This window comes from Peromyscus californicus, unplaced genomic scaffold (genome assembly GCF_007827085.1).
Source record: "Peromyscus californicus insignis strain IS unplaced genomic scaffold, ASM782708v3 Scaffold_11__1_contigs__length_118956290, whole genome shotgun sequence".
Classification (NCBI taxonomy): domain Eukaryota; kingdom Metazoa; phylum Chordata; class Mammalia; order Rodentia; family Cricetidae; genus Peromyscus; species Peromyscus californicus.
The window spans coordinates 66,674,484-66,686,564 of NW_026294402.1; the positions used below are offsets into that span (position 1 = coordinate 66,674,484).

At 50.9% G+C, this 12,081-nt stretch overlaps 1 protein-coding gene across 3 annotated transcripts in view; it reads right to left on the bottom strand.

The window, feature by feature from the left end:
* Cgnl1 (cingulin like 1) overlaps positions 1 to 8,995 on the bottom strand; it is a 154,189-nt gene extending 145,194 nt beyond the window's left edge. The window contains exons 1-2 of one of the 3 annotated variants that reach the window (XM_052713798.1): positions 8,364 to 8,433; positions 2,434 to 2,577 (exon numbers count right to left, since the gene is read on the bottom strand). The gene's annotated coding sequence lies outside the window, so the exon portion shown is untranslated. Of the gene's footprint in view, positions 1 to 2,433; positions 2,578 to 8,363; positions 8,463 to 8,737 lie in introns of those variants that run through there. The other 2 variants (XM_052713808.1, XM_052713789.1) reach the window with 2 other exon arrangements.
* Positions 8,996 to 12,081: the final 3,086 nt, after the last annotated feature.

Here is a 12,081-nt window from a genome sequence, read left to right on the forward strand (position 1 = left end):
AAAAAAAATACCCTAACTTAGAGCAAATTAGGAGAAGAGGCGTTTTGTCTATTCAGCTCACAATTCTGGGTTCAAGTCCGTCACTGTGGGGACGTCAAGGCAGGAACTTACAGCATCATATCCACAGTCAAGAGCTGAGAAAAAAACAAGCCAGTGTGACTCCTGGCTTGCTCTCAGCTGGCTTTCACTGCTCTAACGGGGCTCAGGACCCCCTGCCGAGAGAATGGTGTGGCCCACAATGGCTTGGGTCTTCCTTAGTAAATAGTCAAAACAATCCCCACCAGGCAAATTTGATCTAGATAATTCCTCATTAAGGCTCGCTTCTCAAGGGAGTCTTAAGTTGTGACAAGTTGACAGTTAAAACTAACTGGCAAAATGAGACAGGATGGACACACACACACACACACACACAGACAGCTTTTAATGCCTGCAGCCAGTCCTGGGCCACTCCACCTGGCGACCTCCTCCCAGTTTGAGTTTAACTACCTGGAGGTTAAGGGGTTTCACTGCTAGAAGCAAGGTTATTTATATGTAAATAGTGAAAGCAATTACAAATGAAGTGAAAGGGGGCTTAGTAGAGAGTAAATTGGCTAGTCCCACTCGGGGACACCTGCCGGCCAGACAGAAGCACCAATAAAAAGTGAAATTCTACACTTGGCACTCTACTCTGGAAAGCGGGGAGGGACCTTTATCACTTACTAGAAACTCCCTTTGATCAGAGATGGTAAAGTGAGCTAACACCTCAATGGAGCGGGGCTCAGCCCACTGTCCTCTGCAGCCGCCAACTGTCCTCAGAACTGAAGGCCCGTGGCAGCATCCCTGACCTCCAGCAGCAGGGTAGCAATACTACGCTGTGCCACCCACTGTGACGATCTACTTCTACCCAGCAACCAGAAGTAGGCTCTGACCCCCACGTTACAGATGAAGATACAAACTCCAGATAAGAGGACTCTGCCAGAACCACACTCCTAATGACGGACAAAGAAGGCTTTCCAGGCAACTGCTGGAGACCAGCAAGCTCTTAGCAAGATGAGGGCCACATCCTAAGACTTAACCAACTCTTCCTTAAGAGTACTTTAAAAAAAAAATCTGGCCGAGTGGTGGTGGCACACGCCTTTAATCCCAGAACTGGAGAGGCAGAGGCAGTTGTATCTCTGTGAGTTCAAGGCCAGCCTGGTCTACAGCGTGAGTCCCAAGACAGCTAGAACTACACAGAGAAACCCTATCTCAAAAACAAAACAAAACAAAACAAAACAGAATAATAAAAACAATAATAATAAATCAATGAAGGCATATATATAAAGCATTCGTTTGCTGAAGAAATAGAGGAGTGAGTTAAGAGAATACAAACCAGCCAGGAACAGAAAGTGGAACCACACATGTGTAGGGGCAGGAATCATTGAGGGCAACTGAGCTAGAAACCTGGGCTTAAACCCTGAATCCCACCCCTAAGAAGCTGCCTGAATTTGACAAATTATCCCATTTCCCGTGGCCTTGCTTCTCTCACTTATAAAACAGGCTGAAAGAGACTATTCCACAGAAATGCTACAGGGAAATGGGCAGACAAGGTTGGGGTGAACAAATTAGGATCACCAGTGCTGTTATAAGAGAGGAACCAGTCTTGGATAGACCCCCCCAGGAGGAAGGAAACACGCCCTTCTCTCATCCCCTCTCTCTCCCTCATCCTCTCTCTCTCTCTCATCCTCTCTCTCTCTCTTTTTCTCTCATATCCGACCCTGCTGCCTCACACCCAGAAACCTTGACTTAGGCCTTCAGGGAGCGGTATCCATGCCTTGAGAAGACCAGTGCTACATAATAAGCCAAAAGCTAAGTCTAACCGCCTGGCTCCAACTCTCCCTCACCTCCTCACTTCCCAAAGCTTACAAGAGGCCCAGGAAAGCAGGAACATTTAGGACTAAACTGGTCTGGACACATCTTAGACAAAAATATCTAAGTCCTAAACCAAAAATTCATAATCAAAGGAGATCATGAGTTTGGTCAATGCCACCCTATGGTCCCCAAGCAAAGTATCCCCCTACCCAATTCACTTACTTTATTTTACATGTACGAGAACTTTACCTACTTGTACGTCTGCATATATCACATGTGTTACCCTTGGGTGTTATTAGAGGACATTGGATCCCCTGGCACTGGAGTTGCGGATAGTTGTGAGCCACCATGTGGGCGCTGGGAACTGAACCTGGATCCTCTGTAAGGGCAGCAAGTGCTCTCAACCACTGAGCTATTTCTCCAGCCCAGTTCCTCTAACTCTAATCCTTCGACAGTAATCATGGCTCTCAGCCAGTCTGTCTCCCACCCCCAGGCTTCTGAGACTTGACTGGGCCAGGGAGGGACACTCTCCACTTTCCAGCTGCAACTGTGTGGTTCTGAAGGGGCATAAAGACCTCACAAGCAAACAGCAGAGAATCAAACCTTTAAAACCAGCTTCCTCCACCTCCTTCCAAAAGCTACCAATAGGTCTAGGGAATCGGGCTCAGCTGGTTACGTGTCCTTAACATGCAGGGGCTCCACCTTCCAGCACAGCATAAAACAGGCATGGGGATGCAATCCTGGCACCTGGGAAGTCGAGGAAGGAGGATCAGAAGTTCAGAGTCATATTCTGCTACATAGTGAATCTGAAGTAACCTGAGCTACATGAGAGCCTGTCTCAATAATAACAACAATACTGTTCTTACAGATACAAAAAAAAAAAAAAAAAAAAAAAAAAATGTCCTGAACCATTGGTACTTTACCTAAGGCAAGCAAAATCCCTGTGATTGGACAGCAGGGAATAAACCCCACGCTGTAAACAAAGACGCTGCCAGGCAGACTGGCAGCACAGTCCAAGTTCATAGAATATGCCCTGGGTTGTAATCCTGAATGCTTAACTCCCTGCTGACTCTCTAAGCCCCTGGCAGTCCAGTCTTTCTAGGTGGGAATCCTGTGTGTGTGCCCACGGTATTGCCCATGGTAATGATGGCGGCTCATTTGCGAATCTGTTCTGGACTCCTAAGTAATGACAGTTCTGTCAGGCCTGAAGCCACGACTATCTGCAAATTTAAGATAAATTCAAGGTAATTACGGTGCAGCCAAGTTCTGTTCTGGCTGCATGCATCACATGAACCAGACTCGGACTGCAGGCCCTCACTGTACCCCCGAAAGCCCAGCACTCAAGTGTGCTTTTCACTCTTACTCAGTAACCAGTTACTTCCAGAACTCAGAGGTTTACAAAGAAACTGAAGAAACTCAGGAACAGTGTCTCCCTAACCCAGAGTGGGCCCACTCAGAGCTTTCCCAAACAGCCGAATCTGCCTTCTCCTCTAAAACAAGAAGTAGAGGAGGAAGAGCCTGTGAAAAGTCTCTTGGACCACAAGGACGCAATGGTCTTTGAGACATTTACATCTTCCAGGAGGGATCTATACATCCATCTAAACCTGAGGGGACTGTGTCATGGGGGGCGGAGGGGGAGCACTAAAAACACGTCTTTTTTAAAAGATGCGCCCATTTTTATGTGTATGAATATTTTGTGTGCATGAAGGTATGTACACCTCATGTGTGCACCTCATGTGTGTCAGAGACCAGAAGACTGTGTCAGATTCCCTGGAACTGGAGTCACAGACAGTTGTGAGCTGGTGTGTGGGTGCTGGGAATCCAACCCGGGTCCTCTTAAAGAACAGTGAGTGCTCTTAACCATTAAACTGTTCCTCCTGCCCCTGAAAACACAATGTCTTAGTCAGCTCTGCCTAAGGGAGCAGCCTTGCAAAGAGCTGAGCTCTGTAGTAAGGCCCGACCTGAGAGTACTTGCAAATCTCTGCTCAGCCACAGCACAGGCGTGGTGAGTGGCCCCAGGACCTGGAGTCTCCAGGGATGTCAGGGTTCAGAGCAGAGGAAAGAAGTGCTGAGGGTCAACCTGGCACTTGGATATGATCAATAAACAAATAGTAAGTACCGGGCTGGGGTGGGCTTTCATTGACAGGGCTTGCCTGGCATACATGAAGCTCTGGGTTCAATTACCAGCACTGCCTTAACAGGCATCTGGTGTCTGCCTATAATCCCAGAATTTAGGAGGTGCAGCCAGTAAGTTCAAGGTCACCCTAGCAACCTGGTGAGTTTGAGACTAGTCTGGATGAAAAAAAAAAAAAGTATTTTTTGTTGTGGTTTGGAGACAGGGTTTAAGTTCTTACGTTGCCCCAACCTGGCCTTGATCTCAGCCCAGGCAAGCCTTGAACCTACGTACTGGCTCCGTCTCCTGAATGGCTGGGATGACAAGCCTGTGTATTAGTAACTATTGCTGGCAGTAGTAACCATTCTAGTAACTGGGAGCTTGTGAGCCTGTGAAGCACTCCTGGGAAGACTGAGGAGTGAATGAAATGCAGCTTGCAGCCAGCTCAGGAGCCCTGTGTTAGAGCAGCCATGCAGGATGCCGGCTGAGCGCAGCAGGTTCCACTGTGAACAGCGGGGACTCTGCCCGACGACGACTCTGTCACTGATGAAGCGCCACTAGCCTTCCATGACCAGCCACCAACAGCCAGATGGGCCTGTCCTGTTCACACAGGCTTCCCAGCTCCCTAGAGACCCTCCAGCAAAATGCATCCACCAGAGCCTGGCATCCTCTTTCTTCCCTCCTGAGTGATGGGGGCCTGCCCCTCCCCCTCCCCCAGTCCCGCAACTCACTAGGTTCAAAGCCAGTGCAGAGTCCCAGAGTCAGAAATGAGCTGCAACTTGAATCTCAGAAAGTGTTTTTTTATGCCTTCCATATCCATGAACTGCAGGGGAATCGAGCCAGGGGAGGCTAGACTGTGCCCTACACAGTACCCAGCTCACCATAACCCAGTCTGCAGATCCCACTACCCACACTCCGGCTCTTTAATGCAAGGACCCGTATCCTGTTGACCAAGATCTTGGCAGATGGGACAGAGCTCAGCCAGCCAGCATTAGTGGCTTTTTAAATAGTTGCTCAATGAGTAACCAAAGAAAGAAATAACAACTACCACCTCTCATGTGGCTGGGCAGTAAATCCCGGCACTTGAGAGGCTAAGGCAGGAGGATTTACCTCAGTCGGAGGAGCTCCTGCCACACACACACACACACACACACACACACACACACACACACACACACACACACGCGAGGACCTGGGAACATTGGCTTGGGTAACAGGAAAGCAGACACATGAAGGAACAAAGTAGAGGAGATTGTGTCGGGGCGAGCACATGGATGTCAGAAAACCACCTGCAGGAATCAGTTCTCCTACCTTGTAGGTTCTGTGGCTCAAACTCAGGTCCTCAGGCTTGGCAGCAAGCACCTTGACCAGCTGAGCCATCCTACCAGCCCCAGTGGGGACATCTGACTGAACACCCCAGCAAGCTTCCCACTTCACGAAGACCACTCAGCCCTGGTGCCGCCCCCATCAGCACCTCTCCTCCCCTCCCCCTCCCCCCCTTCTGGGTTCTCATATCATAACTGGTTCCATCTTAACAACAACGCCAAATGGCAGAAGAAAGTGTGTGCTTGGGTGTCACCCAGGGGAACTTACCCAATTTTCAATCCCTTGAACTTTATTTTTCTCCTTGGGTGCCAGCCTCTCTATGTATCTTTGCCCTTTAGTACCAGGACCAAAGGAAGGGGGGAGGGAGGGAGGGAGGGAGGGATCACTCAGCTGAGCCTTTTGGAAAGGTTAACATCATCCTTTAGATAAAGAGTTTCAGAGGGAAAGAGCTAAGGGACACTTTAAATTCCATCATTCCTCACTCCGCCAGCATGGGAAAGTAACTTAAGACACACATGGGCATACACACACACACACACACACACACACACACACAAAATGAAGCCACTATACTAAGTGGCTGGTTATAACAGACAATCACAGTTCTCAGGACAAATCACAGGCCTCTTCTGGAGGCTGTACCCTTTCCCGGGATGAAGGTGTCCCACTCACGAGTCCCACTTTTATTCACTTACTTTCTTCTGGTCGGGTGAGCACACTACCACTGCTATCCCAGAGTGAGAAGAGTTGTAGTAAATCTGCCTCTGGCCACACTGAACTACACATGGGGTGGGGCCAGACTGCGCTCCCAGCTCACAGGCAACTGCCACTGTTCAGTCTCAGCGTACAGGTCACTAACTGCTGCTCCTTGGGTATGACTTTTCAGAGACCAGGAGTCCCAGAGCATCTTTAGGGAAATCTCGTTCCCCAGCTGAAAAGGAGTTTACAACCCCCGTTTTGATGGGCTGGTACATGCTCATGCATGCATGCATGCATGCGCGAGCTCGCGCACGCACATGCACACACGCGCACACACACACACACACACACACAGGAAAATACTTTCTATATGGTTCTGTTCCCCAAGGTTGAAGACTTGGCTCCGGGGGCCACTCTGTGACACCCTGCACTCCACATAACCTCCACTCCTGAGCCAGGGCCACAATTACAGTGGCCACTCCCCAGTGGTAACACTTGTAGCAGCTGAACACAGCGACAGGACAGGGTAAATATGGGAGCAGGAGGAAAGGGAAGCCACAGGACAGGGTAAATATGGGAGCAGGAGGAAAGGGAAGCCGGACAGACCAACGGAGCCAGACTCTATCATTTTTTATTTTTCAAAATCAGTGTCCGTCTGGCTCATGTTAGAGGCCAGAAACAAACACGGGCCAACACCCTCCCCAGGGCATCCTTAAAGGGACTGCATGTTGATACTACAAAAAGACAATACACAGGTCCAGCACCTCAGGAAAAGGCAAGATCTGATTTGTGGCCACATTGTTAACACCCAAGAGAGAGACTCATGAGAATATTTACTTAGAATACCAGAGAGTGTCAGCCTAGGGACAATTGTGTTGATAAAACATATGTGACCAAAATCACTGGATTCAAACACGGGCTCAGCTTTTTCCTTTGTTATTCTTCAAATAACCTGACAGGTGACTGGAAAGTTACCTGGGCCCTGCCGTGCTACTGGAGCGCGCATTCACTGACTCTGGTTCATTCTATCAGGAAACATACAGACGGTTGCTCCTGAGGGCCGGAGCACACATCAGAGAGAACTAAGTCACAAATACGCACACGTGGACACAGTGCCAGGTGCAAAGCCTTCAGAATCTCGCCAACTTCGGGGAAAAAAAAAAAACCTTAAGTTTATGCAAAAGCCAGTACTTCAACGTGTGTGTGTGGGCGCGCACGTGAGTGTGTAAGGAAGGGTCTACAAGAGCTCACCAAATCCTAAGTGTTCTCTTCTCCTTTTCGTCTGAGATCCTTTCCAAATCACTTGGTTTTCCCTGGTAGGACAACCCTGTGTTATAACCTTGACTCTGGCAAGGACTTGAGATTCTAATGCCCACACTCCAACCTCCTGGGTAGAAAGTGCCCCTGGAAATATTTACTGTAAACAGAGTTAGGAACAAAGGGAACTTTTCTTTTTTGAAGGCACCACCTGCGGTCTAAGGTTGGCGTGCGGCGGCGTCCACAGGCCCCCCTGGTGGAGAGGTGGGTAAGGAGCCTGAGCGCTGCATGCAGATGGGTTCTCCCCAGGGAGAGCTCTGAGCTTCCGAGTTCCAAACCTGGCAGCACCCAGAACCATGGGGGGGAGCTTTTTTTTTAAATGTTCCCACCGGCCGCCCCCCACCCCCGAGACCCCTGGAATCGGGATGTAGGCAAAGGGTAACGAAGGTGAGGATCTTTTTTTTTTTTTCTTTTGATTTTAAATCTCACCAGGTGTGTGTTTGCGAGCCAGGTCACCTTTAACAGAACTCCCACTGTATTTGGAGCAGGGTACTCGGTGTTGAAGGGCTCTTGGGGTGAAGGGGCACGCACATAGTAAATACACAAAGTTCTTTTAAAAATTCTCTGTCCAATACCACAGCCAGGCACCTGTCTAGAAGCCAAACAGTGATGCAACTTGGAAAAGTCCTTCAAAAGGCAAAGGGGGAAAAAAAAAAGTGCTCTTGTGGGGTAAGGACTTTCGGGGTGACCTGCCTGGACCGTGCAGTGGCGCGCGGGCCAGGACAGAGGAGCGACCACCAGCCTGTTCGGTTCAAGGAATGGTCTTAAAGAGCACGCCGAGATCAAACACTGCAGGGAAGAGCGGCGAGTGCGGTGCTCCGTGCGGCTCGCCCGCAGCTGTCACTGGAGCCCTGCACAGGTTCGCCACCAACCGTTCGGCGCGTCGGGGGTGCAAGGGCGCGGTGCGGGAGGCAGGAGCGCACCTCCAGCCCCGGGACTGCGCGTCCGCGCCGGGATCCGGGGACCCACGCTCAGGCTGAGCACTGCGCAAAGCGGCAGGAGCCCGAGCCCCTCGGCGTCCGGGGCAGCCCCGGGGGCCCGCGCACACCCTCCCCGCTCCGGCTCCGAGCTCACTTACCGCCTCCGCCTCCCGGGTCCCGCTCCCGCTGCAGCCCGCAGAGCCGGGCCGGAGAGCAGCGAGCGCCGCGTCGCCAGGAGGCCGCGCCAGCCCCGCCCCGCCCTGCAGCCGCCCTCCCGCCCTCCCGGGAGGAGGAGCAGGCGGCCCTGCGTCCGGACCCTCCCAGACACTCCGGACCGAGCCGACCCAGGGCTGAGGGCCGTCGCGGGCAGGCCGGGGCGCTCCCTGCCACCCTGCTCCATCTGCGCCCTCTCCAACACCTCCTCCCTCTCAGCGATCCTTTACCACCACTCCTCCAGGAAGCCTTCCCTATTTCGCAGTCCCACCCCATCCCCGAGCTGTTTCCCCTACCCTTCCACACAGGTTCTCTTCACCTGATGCAATCAGACTGGTAGAAGAGCACCAGAGTGACTCCAATAAGCTGGGCCTGTGTCGGAGGTCACCTGGTGGCTGCGGGTAGCACAACTGACATTAGAAACCAGATCTCTGTCCCTAGTTTAGTCCGTTCCCATCGAGGGTGGCATTACGTTGCCAACTGTGAGGGCCACCCGTACGAAACTTGTCATTTCCAAGCCTCAGTTTCCTCCGTTGTAAAGTGAACAGGGCACCCACTCCACTCCAGCAGTCGTTCCTGAAGAAAGGGCTGCAGAAATGTCACGTGGCCTACACTATTTTAATAAGTAAATGTTTGCCGACGAGTTGAATAAAATCAACACTCAAAATAGCGACGTGAGATTTCAGAAAGTAACCGCGACTCTTTTGTAGGAAAAACACAGAGCAGAAGAAAAAAAAAATGCACAGTGATTATGGAGAGCAGTTAAGCGCACTTGCTGCTCTAGCAGAAGTTCCGGTTCAATTCCCGGCACCCACGTGGTGGCTCCCAAACCTCTGTAACTCCGGTCCCAGGGGATCTAGTGCCCTCTTCTGGCCTCCTCCAGTACTACATATATGTGGTGCACAGACATACATACAGGCCAAACAGCCATACACATAAAATAAATACAAGTGATTGTTTAAAAAGAGCACAAAGGAGGCAGCCATCCTCCCTGGAGCCCTTTGGAAAACTTTTCAGAAACAGTGGGGTTACTAGACATGCTCCACCCATAGTCAGCCACAGCCAAGGATGGTTAGGAATGCAGCCCTCCTCCCATCTCCCAAAAGAAAGTAGTGAACCTACTTAGAACAGTAAGGGTTTTGTGATGTTTGTCAAAAAATTAATTGCTTAGTTCTCGAGTCTGGTCTTTGTAGATGACAAAACAGCCCGGACGGCGCTCTCGGACGAGCAGCGTTCTTGGGCGAACAGCATTCTTGGGTAGGACTGCTTGCCTGAGTGAAGGCATCTGGGTTTTGGGTACATCTGGAACATGGAATTAGGCGAACTATCAGGGGAGACCGTGCTGGGTGGTGGGAAAGGCGTCACATAACCCAGGCAGAGACACAGGTTAACCACGGCTCAGACACCTCAAAATGCCTGCAATGGATCCTGCAGCCAAGTGGCGCTGAACACCAGGGTCCGCAGAACCTGCAGGGCTATAAGGAATCAGCCCAACCAGGAGGATTGCAGCAGGAAGCTGTGCGGGGAAGGACGTTCCCAGAGAGCTTCTAAATTTGGTGACCAGATATGTGTCCTGAGGTAGTTTCCAGAAACAGAAATAGGGACATGGAGAGAGAGGTAGGGTTTTTTTAAAAGATGTATTTATTTTGTCTATATGTGTGTGCCTGAGTATATATATGTGCATGCATCATGTATATGCAGTGCGCATAGAGGTCAGAAGAAGATGTTGGAGCCCCTGGAGCTGGAGTTACAGGTGGCTGAGCATCTGATGTAGGTGCTTGAGATCTGAACCCCAGTCCTCTGAAAAAGCAGCAAGTGGTTTATTGATTGATTATTTATGTACTTATTTGTTTTTTTTGTTTTTGTTTTTGTTTTTGGTGGTGGTGGTGGTGGTTGGTTGTTTCGTTTTGTTTTTGTTTTTGTTTTTGTTTTTGTTTTTGAGACAGGGTTTCTCTGTGTGGTCCTGGAACTCGCTCTGTAGAATTCAGAGATCCACCTGCCTCTGCCTCCCCAGTGCTGGGATTCAAGGTGTGTGCCACCACACCACACCACAGCAAGTGCTCTTAAGAGCTAAGCCATCTCCCCAGCTGGAGAGGTTGTTTCTGTGAGAGCTACTGAAGGTTTGGTAGAACTTCCATGAGAAATTCGTGACCAGCAGGCTGGTGGCTGGAATGGAGTGTGGGGACCACATAGGAGCTAGGCCAGGTACTAGGAAAGGAGGGTGAAATGCCCTCACTCAGGGCCAGGAATTGGAAGGCTCACCCAAGGGAGAAACAGGAAGGGGAGTGTGAGAGGTGCCGGGGGAAACCTGCGGAGTCAGATGGAAGCCAGAGTGAGCAGCTCCTCAAGGAGCAGGCTGGACCACCTGCTGCTCATCTAGTCCCACCTAGACCCTTGAGAAGGTCTGCAGAAAGTACATGCTCAGCAAACATTTGCTAACCACAGAAAAAGCATTTCCCCAGCATGCTCGCTTCTTTCCCAACAGGTAGTCTGATGATAACCAAAATAAGGGGAGTGGGTGGGGAGGTAAAGAGAGAGGCAGAACCGGGATGGGGTCACCAGAGAAGCAGCTGTCCATGCCCCTGCTGTCCCTACAGATACTCAAGCCTGCACAAGCGATGCCTGGGATACTCTGAACCACACCTTTCCCAGTCTCTTTCCCTCAGTGGAAGGTCTTGACAGCAGGATAGAACCTGAGAGGTTTTTCTGTGGGGCTTGGTATGTGGGGGAGTAGGGGGGGGGGGATGTTTGTCAGTGGCAGCAGTTTACCTAAAGCAAAAAATTCAGGAGGAAGTGTGCATTAACATCACCCTTTCCTCTTCCAAGTTTTGTGAATATGAAATTCGTAATACTGAAATATTCAGATAACACCAGGTTGGCAAGAGCAACGTGACCCACTGGAGGGGTCAGGGGAAAGAGGCTGCAGGCTAACGCACTTCCCTGGTACACTCTGGAGACCTAGTGAATGAGGCCAGCAGAGAATGCAGAGGGCAGTGGCTTATTCAGCTGAAGCCCTGAAAGAGCACCTAGGCAGACAGATGGGTCTGATGAGAGAGCCCTGGGAAGAGGTCTGTGTCTGGAGCTGCAAGCAAGAGACTGCCTTGATCTGAGTTGCCCTGGAAATGGGCCTTTGAGACAGGATTTGGAATCAGGCTTTATACTTAGGAAGTGACACCAGGAAGTAGGGGTGCGGAGCAGGAAGGGCGACATAGGGAAGAAGGAAAGGCCAGCTTTAGGGTGTGCTCAGGGGATTGGGGCTGTTTGCCTCCGCTCCCCACCGGGTCTTCTGAGAGGCATGCCAAGGGGCCCCAGAACTGGCAGCCAGAAACTCAGGGCGTTACAAGATATCCACGGGACCTTGAGGAAGATGCTCCAAGGTAATTTTCCGCACTCTGGGCTACACCCCTATTACTAAAATTCCTTCCCAAAGGGAGACATAAACAGTGTCCACCCCCTTTCCTAAGGTCCCAAAGACACACCAAGTGAGGCACAATTCTGCCAGTTGACTCTGGGAGCCACGGGCTTCCTTACAGAGGACAGGGGAGGGCTGTTTACAGGGATGGAGGCATGCCTCCCAATATCAATCACCCAGCTCATCCTGTAGCTGCAGAGATAGAGCCCCTGTTCCCTGGTCTCCCCCATCCTATATACTCTAGCCAATCC